General features: G+C 38.2%; 1 long non-coding RNA gene across 1 annotated transcript in view; it reads right to left on the bottom strand.

The window, feature by feature from the left end:
• The window catches only part of LOC148004513 (uncharacterized), an 83,552-nt gene extending 71,181 nt beyond the window's left edge, over positions 1-12,371 (bottom strand). Inside the window, exon 1 of the long non-coding RNA XR_015624498.1 lies at positions 12,158-12,371. This is a non-coding gene — a long non-coding RNA (uncharacterized LOC148004513). The remainder of the gene's footprint in view (positions 1-12,157) is intronic.
• Positions 12,372-12,587: the final 216 nt, after the last annotated feature.

Below are 12,587 nucleotides of genomic sequence, written 5' to 3'. Positions count from 1 at the left end.
AAGAGGAATACTCTTCCATTGTTGGTGGAATTGCAAGCTGATACATAACCACTCTGGAAATTAGTCTGGCTGTTCCTCAGAAAATTGGACATAGTACTACAGAGGACCTAGTTATACCACTTCTGGGCATATGCTCAAATAATGCTCCAACATATAACAAGTATACATACTCTGCTATGTTCATAGCAGACTTGTTTACAATAGCCAGACTCTGGAAAGAACCCAGTTATCCTCCAACAAAGGAATGGATACAGAAAATGAGGTACATTTGTACATTCTGCTATTAAAAACAATGCCTGCAGGAAAGTGTTTGACAAATGGATGGAACTAGGAAGTATCATCCTAGTAACATAATCATAAAAAGAAACATAATCACAAAAGAAAACAAATGGTGTGCAGTTGCTGTTACATGGATATTAGCCCAAATGTTCAGAATACCCAAGATGCAATTTACAGACCACATGAAGCTCAAAACGGAAGACCAAAGTGTAGATGCTTCAGTGCTTCTTAAAATGGAGAACAAAATACTCACAGGAGGAAATACAGAGACAAAAACTGGAGCAGAGACTGTAATAAAGATCATATAGAGACTGCCCCACCTGGGGATCCATCCCATATGCAGCCACCAAATCCAGTGACTATAGATGATGCCAAGAAGTACTTGCTGACAGCATCCTGATATGGTTGTCTCCTGAGAGGCTCTACCAGAGCCTTAATGATACAGATTAGGATGTTTGTACCTAACTATGAGAATGAGCACAGGGACCACAATGGAGGAGTTAAAGAAAGGACTGAAGAAGCAGAAGACTGCAACCCCATAAGAACAACAATATCAACCAACCAGAACCCCGCCAGAGCTCCCATGTACTGAACCACCAAACAAAGAGTACACATGCACAGACCCATAATTTCAACCACATATGTAGCAGAAGGTGGCATTGTCTGGTATCGGTAGGAAAATAAGTCCATGGTCTTATGAAGGTTCATTTCCCCAATGTAGGGGAAATGTAGGTGGTGAGGTGGGAGTGGGTGTGTGAGAGAAGGGAGGGAAATGGGAGATCAGGAAGTGAAAAAAGAGATAACATTTGAAACGTAAATACATAAAAAATCCAATACAATGAAAATAAAATAAAATAAAGTTGTCATTGAAAAATTAAAAGTAAGGGGGTCTTGGAATTTCTTCTTGAGTAGCACAGTCAGGGTAATTAAACAGTTTGGATATTTGTTGTTCTTCAATGAATTCATAGTTTATTGCTTTGTTTTCTTTAAAGATTGATTCATATTAGTTTTATATGTATTGGTAGACTCCATGCTTGTATGTCTGTATATTCCATTCATTCACCAAAAATGGACGCCAGAAACGGTATCAGATACCCTAGGACTGGAAGTACAAGCACTTGTTAGAAGCTACGTGGAACCAAATGCTGTAATCAGGAGGATGAACAAACAGATTTTTTTGAACGCTGAAATACCTCCATTCTAAATTAGAAGTTTTAAACTATATTTTTTTGAATTGCAATAAATACATTCCTGTCCATCACATTCTCTTTTAGAATTGATAATGTTGATAATGAGACATGCTCTTTTTGTCTTCTTCATTAACAAAAGAGAAATAGCACTATGAATTGATGGTCGAAAAACTTGTATTTTCGAGTTTAGTGAACTATTTATGTAAATTTGATTTGGATTACAAAACTGTATCTTCAGATGGTAAAATAGAATATTGGAGAAAGTGAAAATTGTGTTTTTATTTAGAAATGGTTATTTTGAAGTTGCTTGGATGATTAAAGCATTCTACATGAAATGTGTTGGGAGGGAGTTTGATATTACATTCCAAACAGAGAGATTGCCACAAAAAGTTTGTCAGTCTATGCAAAAATACTCAATAAAATTCTGGCAAACCGAATCCAAGAGCACATCAAATCAATCATCCACCATGATCAAGTAGGCTTCATCCCAGGCATGCAGGGATGGTTTAATATACAGAAAACCATCAACGTGATCCATTATATAAACAAAATGAAAGAACAAAACCACATGATCATTTCATTAGATGCTCAGAAAGCATTTGACAAAATTCAACACCGCTTCATGATAAAAGCCTTGGAAAGAATAGGAATTCAAGGCCCATACCTAAACATAGTAAAAGCCATATACAGCAAACCAGTTGCTAACATTAAACTAAATGGAGAGAAACTTGAAGCAATCCCATTAAAATCAGGAACTAGACAAGGCTGCCCACTCTCTCCCTACTTATTCAATACAGTTCTTGAAGTTCTAGCCAGAGCAATCAGACAACAAAAGGAGGTCAAGGGGACACAGATCGGAAAAGAAGTCAAAATATCACTATTTGCAGATGATATGATAGTATATTTTAGTGATCTCAAAAGTTCCACCAGAGAACTACTAAAGCTGATAAACAACTTGAGCAAAGTGGCTGGGTATAAAATTAACTCAAATGAATCAGTACCCTTCCTCTACACAAAAGAGAAACAAGCCGAGAAAGAAATTAGGGAAACGACACCCTTCATAATAGACCCAAATAATATAAAGTACCTTGGTGTGACTTTAACCAAGCAAGTAAAAGATCTGTACAATAAGAACTTCAAGACTCTGAAGAAAGAAATTGAAGAAGACCTCAGAAGATGGAAAGGTCTCCCATGCTCAGGGATTGGCAGGATTAATATAGTAAAAATTGCCATTTGACCAAAAGCGATCTACAGATTCAATGCAATCCCCATCAAAATACCAATCCAATTCTTCAAAGAGTTAGACAGAACAATTTGCAAATTCATCTGGAATAACAAAAAACCCAGGATAGCTAAAACTATCCTCAACAATAAAAGGACTTCAGAGGGAATCACTATCCCTGAACTCAAGCAGTATTACAGAGCAATAGTGATAAAAACTGCATGGTATTGGTACAGAGACAGACAGAAAGACCAATGGAACAGAATTGAAGACCCAGAAATGAACCCACACACCTATGGGCACTTGATTTTTGACAAAGGAGCCAAAACCATCCAATGGAAAAAAGATAGCATTTTCAGCACTTGGTGCTGGTTCAACTGGAGGTCAACATGTAGAAGAATGCCGATCGATCCATGCTTATCACCCTGTACAAAGCTTAAGTCCAAGTGGATCAAGGACCTCCACATCAAACCAGATACACTCAAAGTAATAGAAGAAAAACTAGGGAAGCATCTGGAACACATGGGCACTGGAAAAAATTTCCTGAACAAAACAACAATGGCTTATTCTAAGATCAAGAATCGACAAATGGGATCTCATAAAACTGCAAAGCTTCTGTAAGGCAAAGGACACTGTGGTTAGGACAAAACGGCAACTGACAGATTGGGAAAAGATCTTTACCAATCCTACAACAGATAGAGTGCTTATATCCAAAATATACAAAGAACTCAAGAAGTTAGACCGCAGGGAGACAAATAACCCTATTAAAAAATGGGGTTCAGAGCTAAACAAAGAATTCACAGCTGAGGAATGCCGAATAGCTGAGAAACACCTAAAGAAATGCTCAACACCTTTAGTCATAAGGGAAATGCAAATCAAAACAACCCTGAGATTTCACCTCACACCAGTGAGAATGGCTAAAATCAAAAACTCAGGTGACAGCAGATGCTGGCAAGGATGTGGAGAAAGAGGAACACTCCTCCATTGTTGGTGGGATTGCAGACTGGTATAACCATTCTGGAAATCAGCCTGGAGGTTTCTCAGAAAATTGGACATTGAACTGCCTGAGGATCCAGCTATACCTCTCTTGGGCATATACCCAAAAGATGCCCCAACATATAAAAAAGACACGTGCTCCACTATGTTCATAGCAGCCTTATTTATAATAGCCAGAAGCTGGAAAGAACCCAGATGCCCTTCAACTGAGGAATGGATACAGAAAATGTAGTACATCTACACAATGGAATATTACTCAGCTATCAAAAACAATGACTATATGAAATTCGTAGGCAAATGGTTGAAACTGGAAAATATCATCCTGAGTGAGGTAACCCAATCACAGAAAAACACACATGGTATGCACTCATTGATAAGTGGCTATTAGCCCAAATGCTTGAATTACCCTAGATGCCTAGAACAAATGAAACATAAGACGGATGATCAAAATGTGAATGCTTCACTCCTTCTTTAAAAGGGGAACAAGAATACCCTTGGCAGGGAATAGAGAGGCAAAGATTAAAACAGACACAGAAGGAACACCCATTCAGAGCCTGCCCCACAGGTGGCCCATACATATACAGCCATCCAATTAGACAAGGTGGATGAAGCAAAGAGGTGTAGGCCGACAGGAGCCGGATGTAGATCACTCCTGAGAGACACAGCCAGAATACAGCAAATACAGAGGCGAATGCCAGCAGCAAACCACTGAACTGAGAATAGGACCCTTGTTGAAGGAATCAGAGAAAGAACTGGAAGAGCTTGAAGGGGCTCGAGACCCCATATGTACAAAAATGCCAAGCAACCAGAGCTTCCAGGGACTAAGCCACCACCTAAAGACTATACATGGACTGACCCTGGATTCTGACCTCATAGGTAGCAATGAATATCCTAGTAAGAGCACCAGTGGAAGGGGAAGCCCTGGGTCCTGCTAAGACTGAAGCCCCAGTGAACTAGATTGTTGGGGGAGGGCGGCAATGGGGTGAGGATGGGGAGGGGAACATCCATAAAGAAGGGGAGGGGTGATTAGGGGGATGTTTGCCCGGAAACCGGGAAAGGGAATAACACTCGAAATGTAAATAAGAAATACTCAAGTTAATAAAAAAAAAGTTTGTCAGTCTAATTACATGTAAAAGAATATAGAACAAGGTTGTAAATGAAGCAATGCTTTAGAAGCATTATTTAACTAATTATGGACTTTTTAGACAAAGGGATTATGGCATTTTGATGGAAGCCTGGGACAGAAATTGGACAATTGCCAATAATCTATTGGTGACAGCATGATTTTCACCACTATCATATTGACTGTGAAGTTGAGAAAGTACCTATATACAGACAAAGATAGGAAAGAATAGAGAAGAGAGTAAGGATATGGGTGATAAATCAACGTAAGTGAGATGTATTATCTCAGACATATACCTGATTAACTGCTCTAGGCTTTATATTGGAAAGTATGTCAGTTATTGTGGGATGTTTTGGAAGTGAGAATTTGTAAAACAAAACAGTAGCCTATACATAGAAATCACCATCATGAACCAAAGTTATCCAATTAAGAAATATTCTCCACCAATGTTTGATGGTGAATTTCTTCTGTGTTTAACCTGTACAAGAGTTGAAATTTTCCATCTTGCTGAAGATACTATTCTCTTTATATTTTCTTCTCATGAAATCTTAACAAGTTAAATGATCCCAAGAGTGACTGTAATTGGAACACTGGTGAAGACATGAATAGGACTTGATGATATGTTTTTAGTGGTCTTTTGTCCTGCAGAAGCTTTGAGAATAGATATCATACAACATTACATCAACGAAATGATTTAAATTGGACAGACCAGACTATAACATGCACTTCTCTGGTTGCTAGTACAAGCTTGAATTGAGAGCTATAATGCTGTAACTTATAAACAATCTCTGTTAATAATGAAATTCAAAATTGTGACATTAAACAATTGTAGATAGTACTACACTTTAACATACAGTCACTTCTTTTACACTGACACAATAAAATGTAATTTTTGTGGAGTCTAAGCCTAACTCCCAATGACCTTTGGTACTTCATCTAGTTTTGGCAATTCACGAGAAAGATAATATTGTAATAGCTATTACCTACCATAATATTGAGATGGTCACCTTTTTCCTGCTCAAAAAACAACCCAGACAAATGTCAGAGAAGCTTAGATCATGTGATCTTTCTGATTGTTGTGAATATACCCATGCCAGTTTATGGAGGTGCAGACTATGTTTTCTGTGAAATTCATGGTGCTACATATTTCTCTTGAATGAATTGTATTTTATTTAAATGTTTATACCAATTATAGTTTTGTAAAGATTTTATAACATGGATGGCGTGGTCATGTGGTAACTTCCATTACAAGTAACAGTGAGCATTTAGAAATATAAAATCCTCGGTGATTGAGAATAAATTATTGAATAGCACAAGAGGGCACTAATCAAGTTTCAGTACTGCAAACCCTAGCTTTATAGCCACACCTATTTCGCAAAAACAATGATACTAGATTTAATATTTCATAAACAAATAGCTAGGTCAAAATCTGATTTTTTTCTGTGACTAGCTTATAACTAAATTATCCCATTTAATCTATTCTAAACCCTGCCACCAGGTAGGTTACCGCTCTTTAATTTCATGAGACTTTCTATATAGTATTTGTTTGTTAATCTTCCACTCCTGACTCAGATGTCTTCTCTTTCTCCTTGTTGGATGTCCTACTTTCTAATATAACCTCAACTCATTTGCCATTTGCTTTCTTATCTATCTATCTATCTATTTATTTATTTTTATCCCAAACAATGCCTCTCTTCCCATACACCCTTACACAGTCCCTCCCCCATCCAACTCCTTCTTCTCTGAGGAAAGGCCCCTGGGATTCTCCCAAACCTAGGACATCAAGTCTATGCAGAATTCTGTCACCAGAGAAGGCAGCCCTCTTGGGGAACAGATCCACAGTCAGGGTATAGCTTTAAGGATAGCCAGCACTCCAATTGTTAGGGAACCTATGTTCTTGGTTCAGTCCAAGTATTCTTTTTCATTGGTGGCTCATCCTCTGATGGTCCTAAGGGTCTAGGTTAATTGAATATGTTGGTCTTCCTGTAGAGTTCTCATTTCCAGGCCTTCAATTCATTCCCCATGACTTTTGTAAGAATACCTGATGTCTAACACTGCAGATACGGACCTTATTCCAATAACCATGCAGTATCTCTAGTGAAGGTATGAGGATAACACCCCACCCACCAAGCTTTCAACCCAAAATCTGTTGTCTCTAAAAGAAATATAGGGACAAAGATAGAGCAAATACTGAGGTAGTGGTCAAGCAATAACTAACTTAATGTGAGACCCATAGGCAAGCACCAATTCTTGGCACTGATAATAATACTCTGCTATGATTGCAGATAGAAGCTAGCATAAATGTCCTCTATGAGGATCTATACAGAAACTGATTGAAAGAGATGCATATATCCATAACTTTTTAAAAATTATCGTAAACTCTGTTATTTTTTTATTATTTTTAATTTTTTTACAGTCCAGATCTCCTCCTGGTCTATCCTCCCACAGTTCCTCATTCCATTCCCCCTTTTCCCTGTCTCAAAGAGGATGTCCTCCCAGCCCCCACCCTTAAACTCACTGCCAGGCCTAGCTACTCCCTGGTGTTAATGTTATCCCTGGTGGCTTCTGGAATCCCCTTGTTTCCCTGGTTTCTGGGACATTCTACTGGCTACTAACAATTGTCCACCCCAAACTGCTACATATTTCTATTCATTGTCCTGACCCTCTGTACTTCTCTCCTGTTATTTTTCATCCCTGATCCTGCCCTCACCTTTTTCCTTCCATGCCCTCTCTTGCTCCCTGGTCCATCCATCCCTTTACCTACTATGATTATTTTGTTCCCCCTTTTACGTAGGATTGAAGCATCCACACTGTAGACTTCCTTCTTCTTAAGCTTAATATGGTCTGTGTATTGTATCACGGGTATTCTGAGATTTGTGGCCAATATCTATTTGTGAGTGATTACATACTATGTGTGTTACTTGGTGCCTGGATTACCTCATTCATCATGATATTCTCTAGTTTCATCCATTTGCCTGAAAATTTTATGGAGTCATTTCTAATAGGTGAGTAGTACTCCATTCTGGAAATGTACCACATTGTCTGTATAAATTTTTCCACTGAAGGATATTTGAGTTGTTTCCAGCTTCTGGCTATTATAAATAAGGCTGCTATGAACATAGTGGAGCAGGTGATTTTTGTATATGTTGGAGCATCTTTTGGGAGTATGCACAGGAGTGGTCTTCAAGTAGAACTATTTCCAATTTCCTGAGGAACTGCCACATTGTTTTCCAAAGTGGTTTTACCAGCTTGCAATTCCACCTGCAATGATGGATTGTCCTCTTTCTCCACATCATTGAGGGAATCTGTGGTTACCTAAGTTTTTCAGCTTAGCTATCCTGATTGGTGTGAGATGGAATATCAATGTTATTCTGATTTGTATATCCCTGATGACTAAGGATGTTGAACATTTGTTTAGGTGTTTCATGGCCATTTGATATCTTTCAGTTGAGAATTCTGCATTTAGTTCTGTACCGCAATTTTTGTCATTTTTATATTGGATATCTTTTATTTATTTACATTTCAAATATTATCCCCTTTCCCAGATTCTCATCCTTAAGATTCCTATCCCATCCTCCTTCCCTCTTCTTCTATGAGGGTATTCCCCCACCCATCCACCCACACATTCCCACCTCCTGGACCTGACAGTTCCCTTCACTGAAGTGTTGAGCAGGACCAAAGGCTTCTCCTCCCATTGGTGCCCAACAAGGCCATCCTCTGCTACATACACAGCTGGAGCCAAGGGTCTGTCCATGTGTACTCTTTGGATGGTGATTTAGTCCCTGGGAGCTCTTGTTGGTTAGTATTCTTTTTCTTGTGGGGTTTCAAACCTCTTCAGATCCTTCAATCTTTTCTCTAACTCCTCAAATAAGGATCCCATTTGAAGTTTAATGGTTGGCTGGCCTCTGTATTTGAGATGCGTTGGCAGAGACTCTCAGGAGACAGCTATATCAGGCTGCACTTCTTGGTATTAGCAATATTATCTGTATTTGGTGGCTGTATGTGTATGGACTGGATCCCCAGGTGTGGTAGTCTCTAAATGGCCATTCCTTCAGTCTCTGCTCCAAACTCTGTATCCATATCACCTCCCATGAATATTTTGTTCCTGCTTCTAAGAAGGACTGATGCGTTCACATTTTGGTCTTTCTTCTTCTTGAGCTTCATGTGGTCTGTGGATTGTATCTTGGGTAATTCGAGCTTTTGGACTAATATCCACTTATCAGTGAATGCATGGTTTTTTGTGATAGGGTTACCTCACTCGGGATGATATTTTCTAGTTTCATCTATTTGCCTATGAATTTCATGAAGTCATGTTTTTAATTGCTGAGTAGTACTCCATTGTAAAGCTGTTCCACATTTTCTGTATCCATATCTCTGTTGAGCGACATCTGAGGTCTTCTGAGCTTCTGTGTATTATAAATAAGGCTGCTATGAACACAGTGGAGCATGTATCCTTGTTATAGGTTGGAGCATCTTTTGGATCTATGCACAGGAGAGATATAGCTGGGCCCATTTTCTGAGGATGCTCCAGACTGATTTCCAGAGTGGTTGTACCAGCTTGCAGTCCCACCAACAATGAAGGCGTGTTCCTCTTTCTCCGTTTCCTCACCAGCATCTGTTGTCACCTACGTTTTTTATCTTAGACCTTCTGAGTGGTGTGAGATGGAACCTCAGGGATGTTTTGATTTACATTTCCTGATGACTAAGGATGTTGAACTTTTCTTTAGGTGCTTATTAGCCATTCAATATTCCTCAGTTGGGAATTACTTTTAGGTCTTTATCCCATTTTTAATAGGGTTATTTGATTCTCTGGAGTCTAACTTCTTGAGTTCTTTGTATATTTTGGATATTAGCCCTCTCTTGCATGTAATATTGGTAAAGATCTTTTCCCAATCTGTAGGTTGCTATTCTATCCTAATGACAGTGTACTTTGCATTACAAAAGCTTTTTGAATTTTATTCTCATGTGCATATACTTGTACTTGTGTGTCTGGAAGGAATGGATTGGTTTTGGAAGTATTCCTTGTTTATGCTATACCTTATTCCCTCACACTAGTCTTTGTCCATTCTTGGCTAGCTTTTACTAGTTTCCACTGTGACTGTTTCATGTATGCTGGGATATCAGGTGGATGCCACACATTCATGCAATCCATTAAGTCTAAAATCAGTATTTATTCTTCATTTATCTGGAAGATTCTACTCTTCCAGTACTCTTGAGTCTGAGTACCACAAGTACAAATAACAGAACCTTCATTAAAAGCATTAACTCCAAAAGAAAGAAATGCTTAAACCATTTTATCTTTGAAATTATGCACTCTGTGTAATAATGTTGGATGGGTCTTTGATAATAAAGATATTGATTATCTTTCTCCCTCTTCACTACTCATAAACCAACATGTTCCTTTATTCTATAATCTAACAGAAAAATTTCAACACATGTATATCACCTAAATGATGTTTTCTATGCAATTTACTCCTGGCAGTAAACATTTTCAAAAAGTCAGGGAATGTTTTCTTTGGACCTTGTGTGACTTCAAAAAGTGTTTCAAATCTTTTTCCAGTTTCGTTAACACTAAATGATTCAGAACTGGTTACAAAGTGCAAATGGAATGGAAGTTGATACTCTTCTTTTTTTTCTGCCAGATTTTCTGATTTTTCTAGGACCAACAAGTAATCTCATTAACTTTTAACTATTTATATGGTTTCATGAAAGCAACTTGTATTGGTGGAAGCAAATATCAAATTGACAGCTGTCTATCAGTCCTTTCATTTCTTAAATTCACTTGAAAGCATGAAAGCTTTCTTTCTCCCTCTTCATTACTCATAAACCAACAAGTCTTTCCTTTTATAACCTTACAAAAAAATTTCAACACATGTATATCCCGTAAATAAAGTTTTCTATGTAATTTTACTCCTGGCACTAAACGGTTGCAAAAAGTCAGGGAATGTTTCCTTTGGGCCTTGCATAACTTCAAAAACTGGTTCAAGTCTTTTCCCAGTTTCTGAGACTTGTTCCAAGTATTTATGGCTGCCAAGCAACACAAGGTTAAGGTTTCTCCTCATCCACAGCATGCACTTTTACCTCAGTAAAAACCTCTTCACCAAGGAACTCATCTTTAGAAATATCTCTACCTCTGGCTCTATTATGTCATCCTATCTCCTTCTACTCTTCCCCCCACCATTAGAGCCATTGTAAATGTGATGCAGGTTCTAATATTGTTTTTGCCACATCCTTCCAATATTGGGGGATTATTCTATCTTTAATAGCCCGAGAAGTCAGGATTTGTTTTCTAATCTCCAAATCCATTCCAAAATTAGTGAAACTTTTCTTAATTTTCCTCTGTGCTACAACATCCACAGGTTGTCATTCAAATTCCTGATAACCTTGTGGATGATCATTGTCCGGTGGGCTTTGTTATATAATACCAGATAAAGTTTGCCTTTGAACAAGCTTTGGTTTGTTTTCTCTAATTTTATCTTCTGTCTCTACATAAGTATTTTCCCCAGTTGATACTTTAACTTCCTTCATTAAGATCTGTGCCCAACTTTCATATTTCTCTTTTTATTGTTCCTCCTGTTGCATAAGTTCATGTATTCTCTCTCTAGGCCCTGTTTCCATAATTTTAATTTCTCTTTAAGTTGTAATTCTGATATTGTAGTATCTACCTTATTTTGATTTACTAACTTTAATAAATTTCCTCTACACTCTGCTTTTAAATTTTGCTATCACTTTGCTATTCAGGCCAATCTGTGATTTTCTGCATCTTTTGTTCTAGCATCCTTTCCAGCTCCTGTCTCCAACCTTCGTTTTCTTTTCTCTATCATTTATTTTGACCTGTGAATCTGGTTTCTTTAGTTCCAGTGTTCTTTCTAATTCCCTTTTTCAGGCTTATAATTTTTTTATATAGGGCCCTGTATTTTGAGAAGACAAAATAAACCAAGATAGCTAAATATTGTAATAATGATAACTGGCAACATGTCTATTTTCTTAAAATCCACCCCTGTAAAACTGTTCAAAATATAATCCCATAAAGCCCAAAATATATTGTGTTTCTTATATGTAAGTATCTTGAAACACAAATATATATATATATATATATATATATGTATGTGTGTATATATATATATGTATGTGTGTATATATATATATATACAGTCATTTTATAATTTCTACTACATGATCTGGAGCTTCTTGTACCTTTGTCTCTCTCTGCTGTTTTACTCGGTACACTGCATTCTGGCTTTGTTTGGCTCACAGCTGCTGATCTCAGATGGTGGCAGTTCAGCACGGCAAAGACTCTCTCAGTCATAGATGTTCAGATCAGCCCACAGTGCCCGAGAGACTCACCTGGCAAGCCTAGAAGCTATCGGGTTTATTTCTGTCCCCTCTCCACTCCATCTTGAAGTCCACATATGAATGTCTGATAATATTTATGCACTGCCTTGTCCCTGGAGGCTTGCTGCCGCCTTGAACAACCAGAGGCCTGAAGCCATCAGAGACCATAACCTCTGCCTGCAGCCCTGGAAGCCAGTTGCCAGCAAGGACAACCAGCTCTATAATCACAGAGTTCTGCTGCTTTCAGAGATCACCACGCCATCCAATATCAGGAGCTATCATATGGCTAAAAGCCAGCAGAAGCACACAATCAACAAAAGCCAGGGCAACATCACACCACCAGAAGTCCTTATCAGGAATTGCCTTTAGCAGTTTTGGTCACTGTTGCCATGCCAATGGTCATACATTCCCAGAAGACCTTTTGGCTCAATTTGCAGCTCCA

The sequence above is a fragment of the Rattus norvegicus genome, chromosome 7 (assembly GCF_021556685.1).
Source record: "Rattus norvegicus strain SHRSP/BbbUtx chromosome 7, alternate assembly SHRSP_T2T, whole genome shotgun sequence".
NCBI classification, from domain to species: Eukaryota; Metazoa; Chordata; class Mammalia; order Rodentia; family Muridae; genus Rattus; species Rattus norvegicus.
The sequence above is the reverse complement of the archived record's forward strand: the minus strand, read 5'-3'. Positions and strand labels throughout refer to the sequence as shown.